A 16,075-nucleotide genomic window follows, 5' to 3' on the forward strand; every position below is an offset into this window, starting at 1 on the left:
TGTGCCAGAATGATAGATTTCATACTTATGCTTCAGAAACCTAAATTTGGACATAAGCATGAAACTCACAAAATATTCTTCAACTATAACTGCTCTCAATCAAATGAAAGTACAATTGAGTCTCTGATCTAAATGTTCATTTATTAATTCAGAATTTTTCTCTATTCTCTTTTTCTTTTATTTCTTGATTTTAATCTGCTTTTCATCCTGTGACTTGACTTTTTAATCTGAGAGTCATGCGTCTCTGAACTATGCAAGCATTCAAAAACATAATCACTGCACTTGAAGAAATTAGCCTTGTACCAGGTAGCAAAACAAACTTTTAATTATTTTTTAATTTTGGCTTTGTGATAATACCTTGTTTGCCCAACCATGAACTGTAATATTTGTCATGATGGACTATGTTTAGGACGACATTCTATTTCTACAAAAGAGTAGATACCAGAAATGACATAGATTAGAGACAGTGTTATGGGGTTTGGGAGAACTCAACAGATATTGGCAAGGGAAGGTAACTTCCAAGTAAGTAATGATATCCTCAGGGCTGGTCAGTATCTGTACCCAACGCATCTGGGCTTCCAGTTAGTCATCCCAGCACAGAGTTCCCTCTCAGGGTACAGGACAGCAAGACAGTATTCTAAGACCAAATGTCTGCTGCGTGAAGAAAGTATCTCAACCAAAAAAATGCACATATGTACTTGCAATCTCAAACAATATTTTTGAAATATTAATACTGATACAAATAACCTCCTTAAAATATTTAAGATTTGCATTTCTTTTCATTGACAGTATTGTATACATAGAAACATCTCCTTATTAAAGTATGTTGTGTTATTATAAGCGACAATAACATTTTGACAAAATTATTTTGATCAAATTCATGTTATTAGTAATAAAACTACTTGATTTATTTGTCCCAATTTTGAGGGATAATACGAAAATGAATGTACTGTGAAAAAGAAGCCACATTTCTCCTAGATTGTTTTTTTTTTTTTTTGGCAGAGTCCCTTCAAGACACATATCTTGCTCTTAAAAAATAATTTTTTTTCTCATTGAGTTTGTTATCCTCATGAAAAACAAAGGGCTTCTGTACAGGATTTTTTCAGTCTTTAGTGTGGGTTTCTCTTTCGCACCTGCCCTGTTCTCTCCCTCTCTCTCTTCTCCCCCCATCACTTCATCCTTCTGCCTTTCTTCCCACTTTGTCTCCTACTTGCTCTTTGAGCCTCTCCATACCCCTTCCCACACATATTTCTTCCTCTCATGGGCTCCTTTCTAGTTCCTTGGACAATGTCTACAAGTACAAGCTTTCCCACGTAAAAATACATATATAAAACTTAGAAGCTCGGGGCAGACTCAAAATGTCTGAGTGGAATTTCGGGAACGTCCAATGATGAAGGTGTACCAGAAACCAGAGGTCATTAACCAGATCAATGACTCACTGCAACTAACATTTGCAGGTAAATCTGGTTGTACAGAAAGGTATTCAGTGTGATACACTGAGTATCCAAATGCCACCAGGAAGAATGAAGAGGTGTTGGAGAGGTGGGAATGACAGAAAAGGAAAGAGGATTTTCATGTTTCTTTGTTTGCTTATTTACTTGTTTGATTGATTTATTGGTTTGGCTTGTGTTTATTTTTTTAATTTTCGTTTGGAGAGGCATCCAAGAGTGAAGGGCAGATATGGGCGGGCTGGGAAATTAGCAGAATTGGGGTACATTATGTGAAATCCCCCAAAAAGCAAATAAAGAAATTGTGTTAAAAATTAAAAGCTAAACACACAAATGAGAGAGAACATATATTTTTCTCTGATTCTGGATTGCCTCAATTAATATAATATATTCCACTTGCCTCCATTTTTCTATAAATTTCAAAACCTCATTTTTCTTGCCATCTGAATAAAGCTCTATTTCATGCAAGAATCTCACATTTGTTATCTGTTAATTATATGGTGTACATCTAGGGTTATTTCATTTCATGGCTACTGCACATACTGCAGCAATTGATATGTATGTGGAAGTATCAGTACAATAGGATACATGTTCTTTGCCACTTAAACACTCTATAGCTTGGTTCTTTAACAGTTCTATCTTTGGAGTTTTAGAAGTGTGCACACTGATTTCATAATGACTGACCCAATTCATATTCCTACCAACACCACATATTTACAATTTTCCAACATTCTTGACAGTATTTCTTCTTATTTGTTTTCTTGATTAAGTGGTCTCACTGAATTCTGACTTTTGCAAGACAGCCCATCAAAAAGTACTAAAATACATTTACCTAATAGCGAAGGCTGTCGAGCATTTGTAATTTGTGTTTCTGACATGAAAAATCAGATTCATCAATAAATTATTTTGACAATGTTGTATTTCTAACCACAGAAGAATGAAATTAGATGTTTATCTCTTATCTTTCATTAAAAAATCAGTTGAGGCAGATCAGAGATATCAATTTAAAACCTGAAATCATACAAATCTTGATGAAAATAGGCAGAAAACTTCAAGCTATAGATTTTGGCAAGAACTTTCTGAATAGAGCCTGATGCACAGAACATTGACATGTGATTATGTGACATTCGCATGCTTCTACACAGCAAAGGAAAGTAGCATCCAAGTGAACAGGCCGCCTTCATTATAGACTTCTTGATATCATGAATTACTTGCTAGAGTTAACATTCTGTTCTAATTAATAAAAGCCAGTATTACTTATTTGTTGATACTTGTATTCTTTTAGCATCAGCACTTTATCAGCCACCAGGTAATAAATGATGATCTCAATTAAGTGTAATGTATTTGTGATTGAAAAAAAAACACTAAGGAGGAATATAAGGTGTTGCTGTTTTGGGATTCTGATTTCCTTTCTTCACACTAGAGCTCTCAGCATTAATTTACCACCAAAAATTAGTCATTATATTTTGAACAAATTATTGAAAATTAAAATAAAAAACTCAATATTTTGTTCAAAATAGAAGAAGAATATCTTATGTCATGGTAACTTGTTAGCACTTTCCCAGATCCTCTAGGATGTAGCTAAGGCCTTGCTAAGATGAGAGCTTAAGGTTATGCATATTTGTTAGTACTTCCATTAAAATGTCAGAGAGACAGGACTGGGCATTGGTGCCACACACTTATAATTCCAGCACTCAGGAAGTAGAGGCAGACAGATCTCTGTGAGCTCAAGGCCAGCCTGTTCTATACAGCAAGTTCCCATACAGGCTCTAAAGCTACAGACAAACTCTGCCTCAAAAAAAAAGTCAGAGAGCGCTTACATAAATAAGCTAATGATGCATAAGAGAGATGCAGAAAGACACACTCATATGCTGTGAATGATGAGAAATAGTAAACATTAGCATAGACATTAATGAAATTGGTGCTAAAATAACAGTAGCTAGAATCAATCAGAGAGTTAGTGTTTTGAAATATAAACAATATTGACAACTCCTTAAATATATCAATTCAAAAGAAGAGAGAAGGGAACTCAATTAAAGTTAGAGACAACAAGGAAAATGTTGCAAGACTAATGAAATGTGTGATATCAGTAGGGAATATTTTGAACATTAATTTTCAAAAACTGGAAAATTTTAAAGAAGTTGATACATTCATAGATACACATAACCTGTAAACCAAGAAATAAACAATTTAAACAGATTTATAGCAACAAATGAGACTAAAGTAGTACAGTGGTTTATGTACATGAAAATATCCTAGAATACACGACTTCACAGTTGAATAATGCCAAATGATTTTGAAGAGATAATACAAATACTTTTCAAAAAGAAGGGAGAAGACACTAGCAAACTCACTGAATGAAGTTATGGTTGCCTTAGTAATCAACCTTATTATAAACAGAACAAGGAAAGGAAATGTATCAGCCATGAATAACACTGAAAGCTCAGTTAAGAGTCATCACACAAAAAAATGAACAAAAATGAATAAAAACCCACTAAAATAAATAAAAACTAATTATACCACCCCTGGACACATACCCCAAAGATTCTCACATACATACTTCTTGCCACACTACTCATGAGAGCTAATACTAACTTACATGCCCATCAACAGATGAATGCATAAAGAACCCTGTAAAATAAAGGAACTTCTGGAGGTATCACAAGTTCTGACTTCAAGCTCTGCTATAGAGCTACAGTAATGAAAACAGCTTGGTATCGGCATAAAATCAGACAGGTAGACCATTGGAATTGAATTGAAGATCCTGATATTAACTCACACACCTATGAACACCTGATTTTTGACAAAGAAACTAAAACAATGGAAAAAAAGCATTTTCAACAAATAGTGCTGGCATGACTAGATGATGACACGTAGATGATTGCAAATAGATCCATATCTATCGCCATGCACAAAACTTAAGTCCAAATGGATCAAAGATCTCAACGCAAATTCAGCCACTCTGAACCTCTTAGAAGAGAAACTGGGAGATACCCTTGAATGAATTGGCACAGGAGATCACTTTCTGAACATAATGCCAGTATAACAGACACTGAGTTTGACAATTAATAAATGGGACCTCCTGAAACTGAGAAGCTTCTGTAAAGCAAAAGACACAGACAACAAGAAAAAAACATCAGCCCACAGAATGCGAAAAAATATTCACCAACCTCACATCTGACTGAGGGCTGATTTCTAAAATTTACAAAGAACTTAAGAAGCAAGTCTCCAAAACACCAAAGGATCCAATTAAAAAGTGAAGTACAGAACTAAATAGAAAATTCTCAATGGAGGAGTCTAAAATGGTTGAAAGACAGTTAAGAAAGTGCTCAACATCCTTAGCCATCAGGAAAATGCAAATCAAAACAACTGATATACCATCTCACTCCTGTGAGAATGTCTAAAATCAAAGCCTCTAATGACAGTTTATGCAAGATGATGTGGAGAAAGGGGAAAGTTCCTCCATTGCTGGTGGGAGTGCAAACTCGTGCAGCCACTTTGGAAACCAGTATGGAGGTTTCTCTGGAAAATGGGAATCAGCCCACCACAAGATCCAGCAATTCCACTCTTAGGCATATACACAAAGAATACACATTCATACAACAAGGACATCTGTTCAACTATGTTCATAGCAGCATTATTTGTAATAGCCAGAACCTGGAAGGAACCTAGATGACCCTCAACCAAAGAATGGATAGAGAAAATGTGGTATATTTACACAATGGAGTACTACTCAGTGGAAAAAAGAACAAAAAAAAACCCCAGTGAAATCTTGAAATTCACAGGCAAATTGATGGAACTAGAAGAAACCATCCTAAGTGAAGTAACCCAGTCACAGAAAGACAAACATGCTATGCATTCATTGGTATACAGATATTAGACATAGAGCAAAGCATTACCAGACTAAAATCCACATGTCCAGAGAAGCTAGGAAACGAGGGAACCATAAGAAAGACATACATGGTCCCATGGGGAAGGGACAAGGGACAAGAGCTCCTGAACAAATTGGGAGAGTGGGGAGAGGGGGGTGGAGGAAGAAGAAATAGGAGGGGAGAAGAGGAGTGGTGAAGAGAATATGAGGGATAAGGAAGAACAGGTTGGGAGATGAATAGAGGAGAGCAAGAAAAGAGACACATCAATAGAGGGAGCCATTATAGGTTTAAAGAGAAACCTGGACTAGAGAATTGTACAGAGTTACACAAGGATGACCCCAACTAGTATTCTAAGCAATCGTTGAGAGGCTACCTTAAATGCCCTTCCCATAAAATGAAAATGATAACTACCTTAAATTCCATACTAGAGCCTTCATCCAGTAACTGATGGAAGCAGAGGCAGAGATCCACAGTCAAGCACTTAGACTAACTCCTGGAATCCAGTTTCAGAGAGGAAGGGGTGACCAACAAAAGGGTCAAGACAATGCTGGGAAAATCTGCAGAAACAGCTGACCTGAGAAAGTTGGAACTTATGGACGCCAGTGGAAGGTTCAGGCATTACCCTGGCCTGCCCTCTTACCTGGCAGGATGCACTCAGGCAGCACTCTGGCCAGTCCAGAGTTCTGTGAGAGCCATGCAGGTGCAAAGGACCCCTTTAAAGGACTGATCTTTGCCCTCTTACGATCTCTTTTACTCTTGTCTTCCTCTCCATCTCATCTCATCTCTTACTCTCGTCTCTGTCTCTGTCTCTCTCTCTCTCTCTCTCTCTCTCTCATATCTTATCTCTCTCTCTCTCTCAGCTCTGCACAAGTTGGTTACCTCTCACCACCCCCTTCCTTCCCTGTGCACCAATAAAACTCCACATGGGATTGTTGAGTCACAGTTTGTGTCTCCTTACTGGATAAACTTAGACATTTTAACAACATTGGTTCCCTGACCCGGACAGGCTCTCCCTGCAGCTCTGGCCACCTGCCAGGTAACTACGCAGGTAACCTGCAACTTTGGACCAATGGCCCACTTTCCATCGACTGGATCGCTGAATTTGGCATCCAACAGTGGCTACTATTTGGTAAGGACCCCCTCTAGGTTCATTTCCCTGAACCGTAAGGACTGACTGATGAGAGTCCAGCACCCTTACAGTGTTCTTGGGAACTGGGGGGACTCATCCAACCAGGACCTTCAAGCTCACAGTTGACCCCATTGTCCGATAATCATTTTCGGTTTGTTTTTCTCGAGAACAGCTTCTTGGTAATTTTTTCAGCTCCTTTCTGAGCCTTCGGCAGCTTTTTACCACTCGGACTCTGGGCCCTTGATTCGGGTAGTTTTTCTGCCCTGGCTAGACTCTCAGGATGACGAGTTCTGAAGAGTTGGTCTCACCATTTTCTTTCCTTTAGACCTGGCTCATGCCAGAGTTCCAGACAGCCAGGACTACAATGGAACAACCAGCTACTCCAGATGTGGCAACACCCCAGCTTTCTCAAGTTCCCCCAAAGATGGTCGATGCCCCAGGTCAGCAGGAAGCAGTCTTAAGAACCCAATGTCCTTATTCCTGAACTTGCCACATCTAACACTTCCACCTCTTTTTATTCATACATAAAGGTGGGAATGAAAGGTTCAGGCAGTACGTTGGCCTGCCCTGTTACCTGGCAGGATGCACTCAGGCAGCACGCTGGCCAGCCCAGAGTTCTGTGAGAACCACGCAGGTATAAAGGATCCCTTTTAATGACTGACCCCTGCCCTCTTATGCTCTTTTACTCTTGTCTTCCTCTCTGTCTCCTCTCCTCTCTTACTCTTGTCAGTCTCTCTCTCTCTCTCTCTCTCTCTCTCTCTCTCTCTCTCTCCTCTCTCTCTCTCTCTCTCTCAAACACACACACAAACACACAGCTCTCTCTCAGCTCTGCACCTCTCACCCCCCTTTTCTTCCCTGTCCACCAATAAAACTTCACATGGGATTGTTGATTCACGGTTTGTGTCTTGTTACTGGGTAAACCTAGACATTTTAACAGCACCCAGTCTGACAACTGGAGAACCCACATAGGACTAAACCAGGTTCCTGAACAGCCTTCATCCAGTAGCTGAGGGAAGCAGAAGCAGGTACCCACAGCTAAGCACAGAGCCATATTCTGGGAATCCAGTTGTAAAGAGGGAAGAGGCATATGCAAAGCAGTCAAGACCATGCTGCAGAAACCGACAGAAACCGTTGGCCTGACCTAGTGAGACCACATGGCATCAGTCGTAAAGCTGGGGAACCAGTATTGGACTGAACCAAACCCTCTGAATGTGGGTGTCAGTTTGGAGGCCTGGGCAGGCTATGGGACCTCTAACAGTGGAATCAGTATTTATCCATTGAGCACAAATGGACTTTGGGAGCCCATTCCTTATGGAGGGATACTAGTTCAGCCCAGGTTCTCTCCTCAAATGAGGTGACAGTCTTTGATGATCCCCCATGGAAGGCCTCACTGTCCTTGGGGAGTGGGTGGGGGTATGTTTGGGGGGGTTGGTAGGGGGTATAGGAGAATGTGAGGGGGGAGGGAACAGGGATATTGATATGTAAAATGATTGTTTCTAAATAAAAGAGAAACAAATTTAAAAAACAAAACAAAGCAAAAAACCTAAGAATGCAACATTTAAAGGGCCCTGAATAAAAACAGTAAAATACCTCAAAAGGGAGCGTGAATCTCATTAGCTAACACACTGATTTCAGTGTTGGGAGTGTGGCTTCAACATTGGGAGATTTTAAAACTATAGAAGTAAATTAGTTCTGACCAGAGGGTCAATTAGCAAAGCACTTAGTATACATATGTATGACATGAGTTTGAATTCCAAGAACCCACATGAGAACTGGACATTGGGAGCATCTGTAATTTGGAAGTTTATACTGGGAGATGCTCAGAAGACAACTAAGCCCGTATCTGCAGCAAAAACACAAAGAGGAGATCCTGTCTTTACCAAAGTAGAAGGTGAGGGTTGGTACCCTAGTTTCCTCTGAACTCCATGTGTATGCACCCATGTTTACACACACACACACACACACACACACACACACACACACACACCACATGATTCAAATATTTGACCAAGTCAGAGAATCCCTGATCTAGGATCCCTGAGCTAGTGAAGTGTTTTCTCACTTAGAACAGAGATGTATCACACAGGAATGCTATTTCTATCCTGGACAGCTGAAAATCTGAGGGAGAGAGGTTGTTTTTCGCTATACAACAAAAAAGTTGTATAAATATCTATAGCAACTTCCACTGAAGAATATGCTGAGGTAGATTCCTCAACTAAAACTGAAAGAAGTTTGAGTCATAGACAAATTCTCCAGAAGACACTGCTGAAGTGTCATGGAAGGATGCAAGAGGAAAAGAAACTATTCAGGTAGTGTCTATCCTTGAGAGCCCTATTAGCAAACTCCTTGATTTCACCCAAGAGTCTTTCATCTGACAGAACACACACTTGATGCAACATGAAGTATCACAAATGCAGAGTTTGCATGGAAAAATGGGAATGTCAATTCAATGAATGTGCAAGAAAACAAAACGAACTTCTAACAACTGCAGGTGCGTGAGGTTGCCACACTTGTGTTCCTAAGCAGGGAGAGGAGGGAAATTGCTTTCATTGGGATATGAACTTCTCCAAAGAAATCAAAATGACCTTGAATGAAGGTTGCTAGAAACTTGACTGCAGTTTCTGATTCTTTGGTGCAAAGAGATCCTTCATTTCTATGTTTCTGTGTGTGTTTTTTTTGTGGATATTTTCATATGAATGCTGATGCCCAAGGAAACCAGAGGCATCATATTCCTCTGGAGCTGAAGCTTCAGGTGGTTGTAAGCTTCCTGAAGTGGGTGCTAGGAACTGAACTTTCAGCTCTACTACAATAAAAGCATATACTCTTCACTGCTGTGCTATCTTTCATGACATTTATTTAATGTAAGTGACCTTAGACACTGATCAGAAAAGATAGTGGAATAATATTTACACAGGTAAAGTATTTTCACATTACATTAGCTAACAGATTCTTCATGGTGATAAATTCATGGACAATTTATTACCATGTGCATTTTGTGAGTAGAGTACTATAAATTTACATTGATATATATGTATGCATATCATTATCTATATATATATACCTACCTATATATCAATATATATACATATATGTATATACACATATATATGTATACATATATATAGTTTCCTTTCCTTTGGTATATTTAAATTGTGTATTTATAAGTCTACTAGAATGGAAGTATTAAGGAACAGAGAGAAGTGGTCTGATTAGTCCTCCTGCAAATATCAATCCAAGCACACTGGAAGCTAGCACTCATTCCTTTCCATGAATGAATATACATCACCAGAATATAAGCTGCACTAGATTTTATTTGAATGAGCCCATTATAAAACTATCTGCCATTATTAGATTTTCTCTGTGCCCGAGGCTCTACATTAAACAGTTACTGTGCTTATCTTACCCAGTCTTCAAAATATATCAGGAATCTGCGATTGAGAAGGATTTTAAAGACTTGCCTAAGGTCATGCAATTGTATGACAAGCATGTAGCTGTGTAGCTCATTTCAAGGCAATTCATTAATTGTACATGGTGACAAGCTGCATTCTGATACAGAAATGGGTTTTTAATGCATAACATCTCCTGCCACCTCAAAAGTATACATGCTCAGTCTACAACCCCAGGGAATACCAGATTCAGAAGCAAAACCACTTAACTGTATATATTTTTTTAACTTTGTAATACTGTTGTGTCACCCAATGCCTAACTAGTAATCCTTGGTGTTCAGCAGATCATTTTTACCTTATAAATTCTCCTTCTGTTCATTCTTATAAAAAGTGTTTAGAAATATATGCCATTTAGATATTTATTCAAACACAAAATAAAGATTATATTGATTAAAATGGATCTTTGAATTTACTTGTCTCTCCCAATATATCTCATAGCTGAGCAAATAAATTTTGGCATTACTCAATAACCATGATGTTAACAACTAGATTCCAGGGTGTTGTTAAAAAGGCTCTGAGCTATTCAGACTGCATTGTTAATGATGCATTCTAATGAATTTGACAGACTGGCACACAGACATGTTTGGCTCTGCAGACTTCTGCTTTAAACCTGAGCCTGGTGCTCAGATGTATTGAGGTAATCTGTATTAATTATTTAAAAAGTAGTGATTCTGAACACCTGACAGCAAAAACAACGTTTTCCTGTCTGTACCTTGAAACTGCATCATGGAGAAGTGTTTTTGGCAGCGGGTACCCTCCTCACATTTCCATGTGCTGCTTTCAGGTCAGCAGGATCTATTTTTCCTCTGTTGAGCTTTTAACAATGTTGACAGCTGAGACTCATATTGCAATGTCTTGCCAGTTACAATCATTTGAAGACTGCTATTTTTCTAATGACTTAATTTCATAGAAAATAAAACTCTATTTGGACACTGTTAAAAGAATTCAAGATTAGAGAGCAAGCAGAAAAATAACAGAGGCTGTAAGTGCCAAAGGCTTATTTCTTTGACATTAATAGAATCTTGCTTAAATTTCACTCTGAAATTTATCAGACAAATAACCTTGAGCAAAATTTCAAGTTCTCAGTTGCTATTATTAAATGTCTACAGTGATATCTTAGTTTCATGAGTAGCCTGAATCAATTTGTTAGTATGGCCCCGTAGAAGTGTAAGACAAACAAAAGTGAGTGATTGACGAAGGCTATCAATAAATATATCTTCCCATTGAGACGTCATGATTGTGTATTTCTTGGTGTTCCAGTTTTACAGTTTTTAAACAGCTGAAATGGAGAATCACATTATTTGAACTCTGTATAAAAGAAAATTACAGAATATTAGTCAGATTAATCTATTAAAATGTCATCAGTAAAACTCTCCCCTCATCCTTCAACTAGAGGCTTTTCACTGAAAAGGGAGGTCCACTTTTATTTTTCATCAAACCTAGAAAAGAATGTTTAACTAAGGTTGATGAGTTAGGATCTTTCTTTTAATAGAAATGCATTTCAAATGCTATCCTCATGTTTGAAACTTTAACATGCCCTATATAATTGGTTCAACTGAGGCAGTAATATTAAAATATAAAGATTAAATCATAGCTTATATTTTGTTATCCAAAGAAATAAATACAATGGCACTGAAGGGAACAAGCAGAGGCACCTTAACCCAAATACTGCCATTTTGACTTCAGATTCCATTTTACCTGTAGAGTGAAATGAAATTCAGGTTCCCCAGCCCTAGGGGAGCTAAGGACTTTCCAATGGCTGATCACCCTCCTCCCTGGACCATGGAATGCATCTTTAGTTCTCTAGAAACATTATGGCTGATCCTAAGCACACAAGGAACAAGTGAATCTGATTGGTTGGACTGAATGGCTTCCATTGTACATCAGTTGACAATGATGGAACATTCGAGGAAGCCCTTACTCTCTAAAACCTGATTGGTAAAAATTGTAACTGTAACTTTGCAAAAAAATGTTTGTAATTTTCATGCTTATAAACCCCACTTCGCCACTGTTCAGGGCTATCAGGAGAAACAAGGCTCTCAAGTTCTTGTCTTGCAGCTCTCCTAGATCAGTGATCTGCTTACAGGGTAAATTATTAAAAATCTTTGGAACCTCTAAGTGTCGTCTCTTTCCTCCCTCATGGTACATAACAGGCTAGGTGCTAACAAAATTACTAATTTAAGCTTTTTTTAGAAAAAAGAATATTTTTAATACAAACTAATTCCCTATACAAAGTGTATAATGCTGAGAGGGAGCCATTCATTTTCCCCAGGGTTGAGTCACCTAATTCATTATCCAAATACATAGTGGTCAGCCCTGAGATCATATGCACAGAAATTATATGTACACAAACAATGAAAATGGACTCAGCAGGTTGCATTTGCACATTTGTGTATCTATTTGTAGCAATAATAATAAAAAAAGAGGTACAATTTGAGGTGATGGTGGGGGATAGAGACTCAGGAGTGACTGGGGAAAGGACAAGAAAGAGTTAATGATGCAATTATAGTTAAAGTATATTACAAATAAGGAAATATTTCTGATCAATTTTTATTTTTGACAACCTAATGTACTTTTGCTATCTAAAATGGAATTTTTTTCAACAAACATCCCAGAATCAATTCAACTCTTCTAAAAGCTATACAAGCACAAACATCTGTGATTAAATCACTTAATGATATACTATAATAATGACAGGAGAAAAAGCCATTTTTCACAGCTTTATCCACTCCCTACAAAGTCACTGAAGTAATTTCACTCCCTCAAATAATATTATTGGTTCACCATCTTTAAATGCCATTCTCAAACTTTATTTCAATTTTTAATCTGTTTTTGTAAGAACAAATCATCCAGAATCATGCTCTACTTTTTTATTGATTGTTCACATTTCTGAGATGTATAGTTAGAATATCAACTGTGCTGGGATTGGATATAATGAGATAAATGAACATTTGAAAGATCTGCCTAACTCAGTAAGCCAACATTTTTCAAATAGCCAATGCATGGCAGTGCTAAACCACACACAAGTAAGTCACTCATGAAGAAACAGCAAGGTATCTGAAAGCAATAGCATAAGAGTATTCATTAGTCAGCATGATCATTCAGACTCTACAGTACAATTAATCTCTGAGGTGAGACAAACTGCCAGGGTCTGGACTAGCAATGGAGACTATCTGCAACTCTCTTAAATAGTTACCAAAGTGCTTCGCAGTTTGTAACACATATCTCCATAAGGTGGGATTTCTTTAGAATCCAACCAAAGCAACTTACGCTGACGACTAGATCATATACAGGGAAGATGAGTTCTATTGGGCCATGCACTGATGGGATTTGCAAAAACACAAAACAGTGTAATTGTTACCAATAGACATTTCTTTTCTTGAAAATAATGACTGTCTTTTCATAAAATGTGTTATTTATTTTATTCATAATGGATTTATTGCTAATTTTAAATGCATACACAAAACAAACTTAAGCTGCTCATTAAAGAAAATGAGATGAACAACTAAAAACTCATGACGAGAAAGATAATCCTCAGCCTTGGAGGGGTAAAGCAAGAAAATTACTCTAGGAGAGAAGTTTTACCAACATTTCTTTTTTTGTTACTATTTACTTATGGATATATAATCTATTTCACTCATTTCAGACATTAAAAAGCGATTTTAAGGTGACATATAGCAATTAAAAAATCTACATAGTCTTAGGGTGACTGGAAAATAAAGGTGGAAAAAGTTACAGGAAACTAAAGAAGGAGGCAAAATGAGTTCCAGAATTGTGAGCAGACAACATAGGCCAACAGGAACATTCATTTGTATAGCATGTGGTTTAAACAGAAGTAAAGACCCTAAACATTTGCACTACTATGACTGGGCATAGAAGAGACAGTCCTTCTACACATCTTCATAAAGAATATTGTGTGTCACTATTTTAAACTCTCCACACCACCTCACAGCAACCATAGCGCAAACCCCATTGAGGTCTCTAGTACAATGCTTCTGTGTGGTGATGACATGGGGTCAATGCAGGTCAAATTAAGAAAAAGTTAAATACACAGGACTAAGTTGAAATTTATGTGGGGAGAAGTCTAATTAGGTGGAGCCTTGGATACCTCAATAGAAGAATGGAAGTGCACCGTTTTTCTATGTTGATATAATACTCACAGGAGATCCAGTAATTGTAGGGCAGTTTGTAGTCCCCTTTAACGTAGGAGAATTGACTATCCATAACATAAGAACTGAATCATGAAGATGAAAATAAAAGCAAATAACAACATGCTTCAGAAACAGTTAAACCATACACCAAAGAGTACAAGTCCCTGAAAATTGAAGTTTCTGATGAATAGTTCAAGTAGGCACAAAAACGATTTCTCCTAGCCACCAAATATATATATATATATATATATATATGGTATGTGCATAATATATAACATAGCATATAAGTATGTAATATATATATATATTGCATACATATATATGTGTCGGCTGTAGTAAAGAAATAAGAGATGTATTGCAGAGTGCCCAAGTACAATCATTCTTTATAGCCTTAAGTCATCTTTTGTAGAAAACTCAGGTTGCAGGCAGAGCTATCTAAAAGCTTACTTCTAGTTTATATTAACACCAACATAGGTGGATTCTTTTCTTGCCCTTGTAAGGTGTTGGAGCATTTTGAATTCAGTTCTAGGAGGAGTTTTGATGAGGGCCCAGTGATGATGATGTACTAGAAACCAGAGACCTTGAACCAGACCAATGACTCATTGCAATGAACATTTGGCAGGTGGGACTGATTGGACTATAGGGGTATAATGTGTGAAACACTGCAACTCCTAGTGTCACTAAGATGAATAAACAGGTGTTGAAAAGATGGAGGAATGAGGTGAGTTTCTTGTTTGTTTATTTAATTAATTTGAGGGGGAGTATTGGAGGGGGAGGGGCAGATATGAAGGGACTAGGAGAAGAGTGGGATTGGGGTGCATGATGTGAGATTTCCAACGAATAAATAAAGGATTATGTTTAAAATTAAAAGAAAACATATCTAGTTAAAAGGATAAATCAGAAAAGTGTACAAAGCAAAAGACAGAGTATGTATTCCCTTAGTCCTCTGTTGGAAATCATTCTCTGTTGTGAGATAGTATTATTATATGTAGCCTCATCATGAACTCTTAGGCAAGTTATTTAAAAGCTTTGTCTTCATTTTCATTGGAAATAGAACTAGCTCTTCAAAAATTTTGGTTAAGGAATAAAGTGAGTATGAACTGTGCCTTAAAACAAATCTTTGTTACGAATAAGGGATATTAGCATGAGGCAAGAGCAGAGGCACATACCATATGGTAGAAACATAGGAGTATGTTCCTTTACAATTGGAGTTCTCAATCTTCCTGATGCTGGAATCTTTAATCAGTACCTTGTAGTGACCTCAACTGTGAAATTATTTTGCTGATACTTCATAACTGTAATTTTGCTATTGTTATGAATTATAAATATCTGATATGCAGGACATGATATGTGTCTCACAAAGGGGTCATGACCTACAGATTGAGAAACACTGGTTTAGAACATTCAAACCCAGAGGAAAGATTGTGTACCAAATCATCAAATTACTGGATGGCAGGAGGAATCCCATTAATTTACCAGAATATCTGGGACAGTTTGGTCAATGTGCAGGATTCTGACAGAGAGGAGTGGGTTTTACATTTTATGTAGATGGTCTTATTTCCTTCACAATCTTGCCTGAGGAAGTTTCAGAATTAATCCAGTATTTCTTAAACTATTCGTTGGGTTCTTCTTGAGGAAGAAGGCCACTCCTCATCCATGCTTAAACAGAATTCTTTGGAGATAAACGTTAAATGTTTAATTTAATTCTTATTCTTTCTTTTCAATGTGTAATAAGTACAAGAAGTCTGAAGTAAAGTATTTATCTTGGCAGATAACCTCTAAGAGATCAAGACTTTATTAAAAACAGAAGAAAAGGAGATAAAATTTGAGGAAAGAGTCAGGCTGAGAGAGAAGGAAAGAAGTGTGAAAATTATTGTTATGAAATCTGATACTCATTTCATAAGGCAGCATGAATGGTATTGAATATTGTGTCATCTAATATTTCATGCAAGTTAAATATATTATCTAGATACTTTGTAGTCAAGGCCATAGCAAATGGTAATTCTAAGATTTACATTTGAAAGAGGGT

The 16,075-nt window shown here is 37.3% G+C and overlaps 1 protein-coding gene across 1 annotated transcript in view; it reads right to left on the reverse strand.

The window, feature by feature from the left end:
- Positions 1-16,075, reverse strand: part of Epyc (epiphycan) — a 32,992-nt gene that overhangs the window by 13,463 nt on the left and 3,454 nt on the right. The window lies entirely within an intron of this gene.

This window comes from Mesocricetus auratus, unplaced genomic scaffold (assembly GCF_017639785.1).
Source record: "Mesocricetus auratus isolate SY011 unplaced genomic scaffold, BCM_Maur_2.0 Super-Scaffold_100011, whole genome shotgun sequence".
NCBI lineage: Eukaryota > Metazoa > Chordata > Mammalia > Rodentia > Cricetidae > Mesocricetus > Mesocricetus auratus.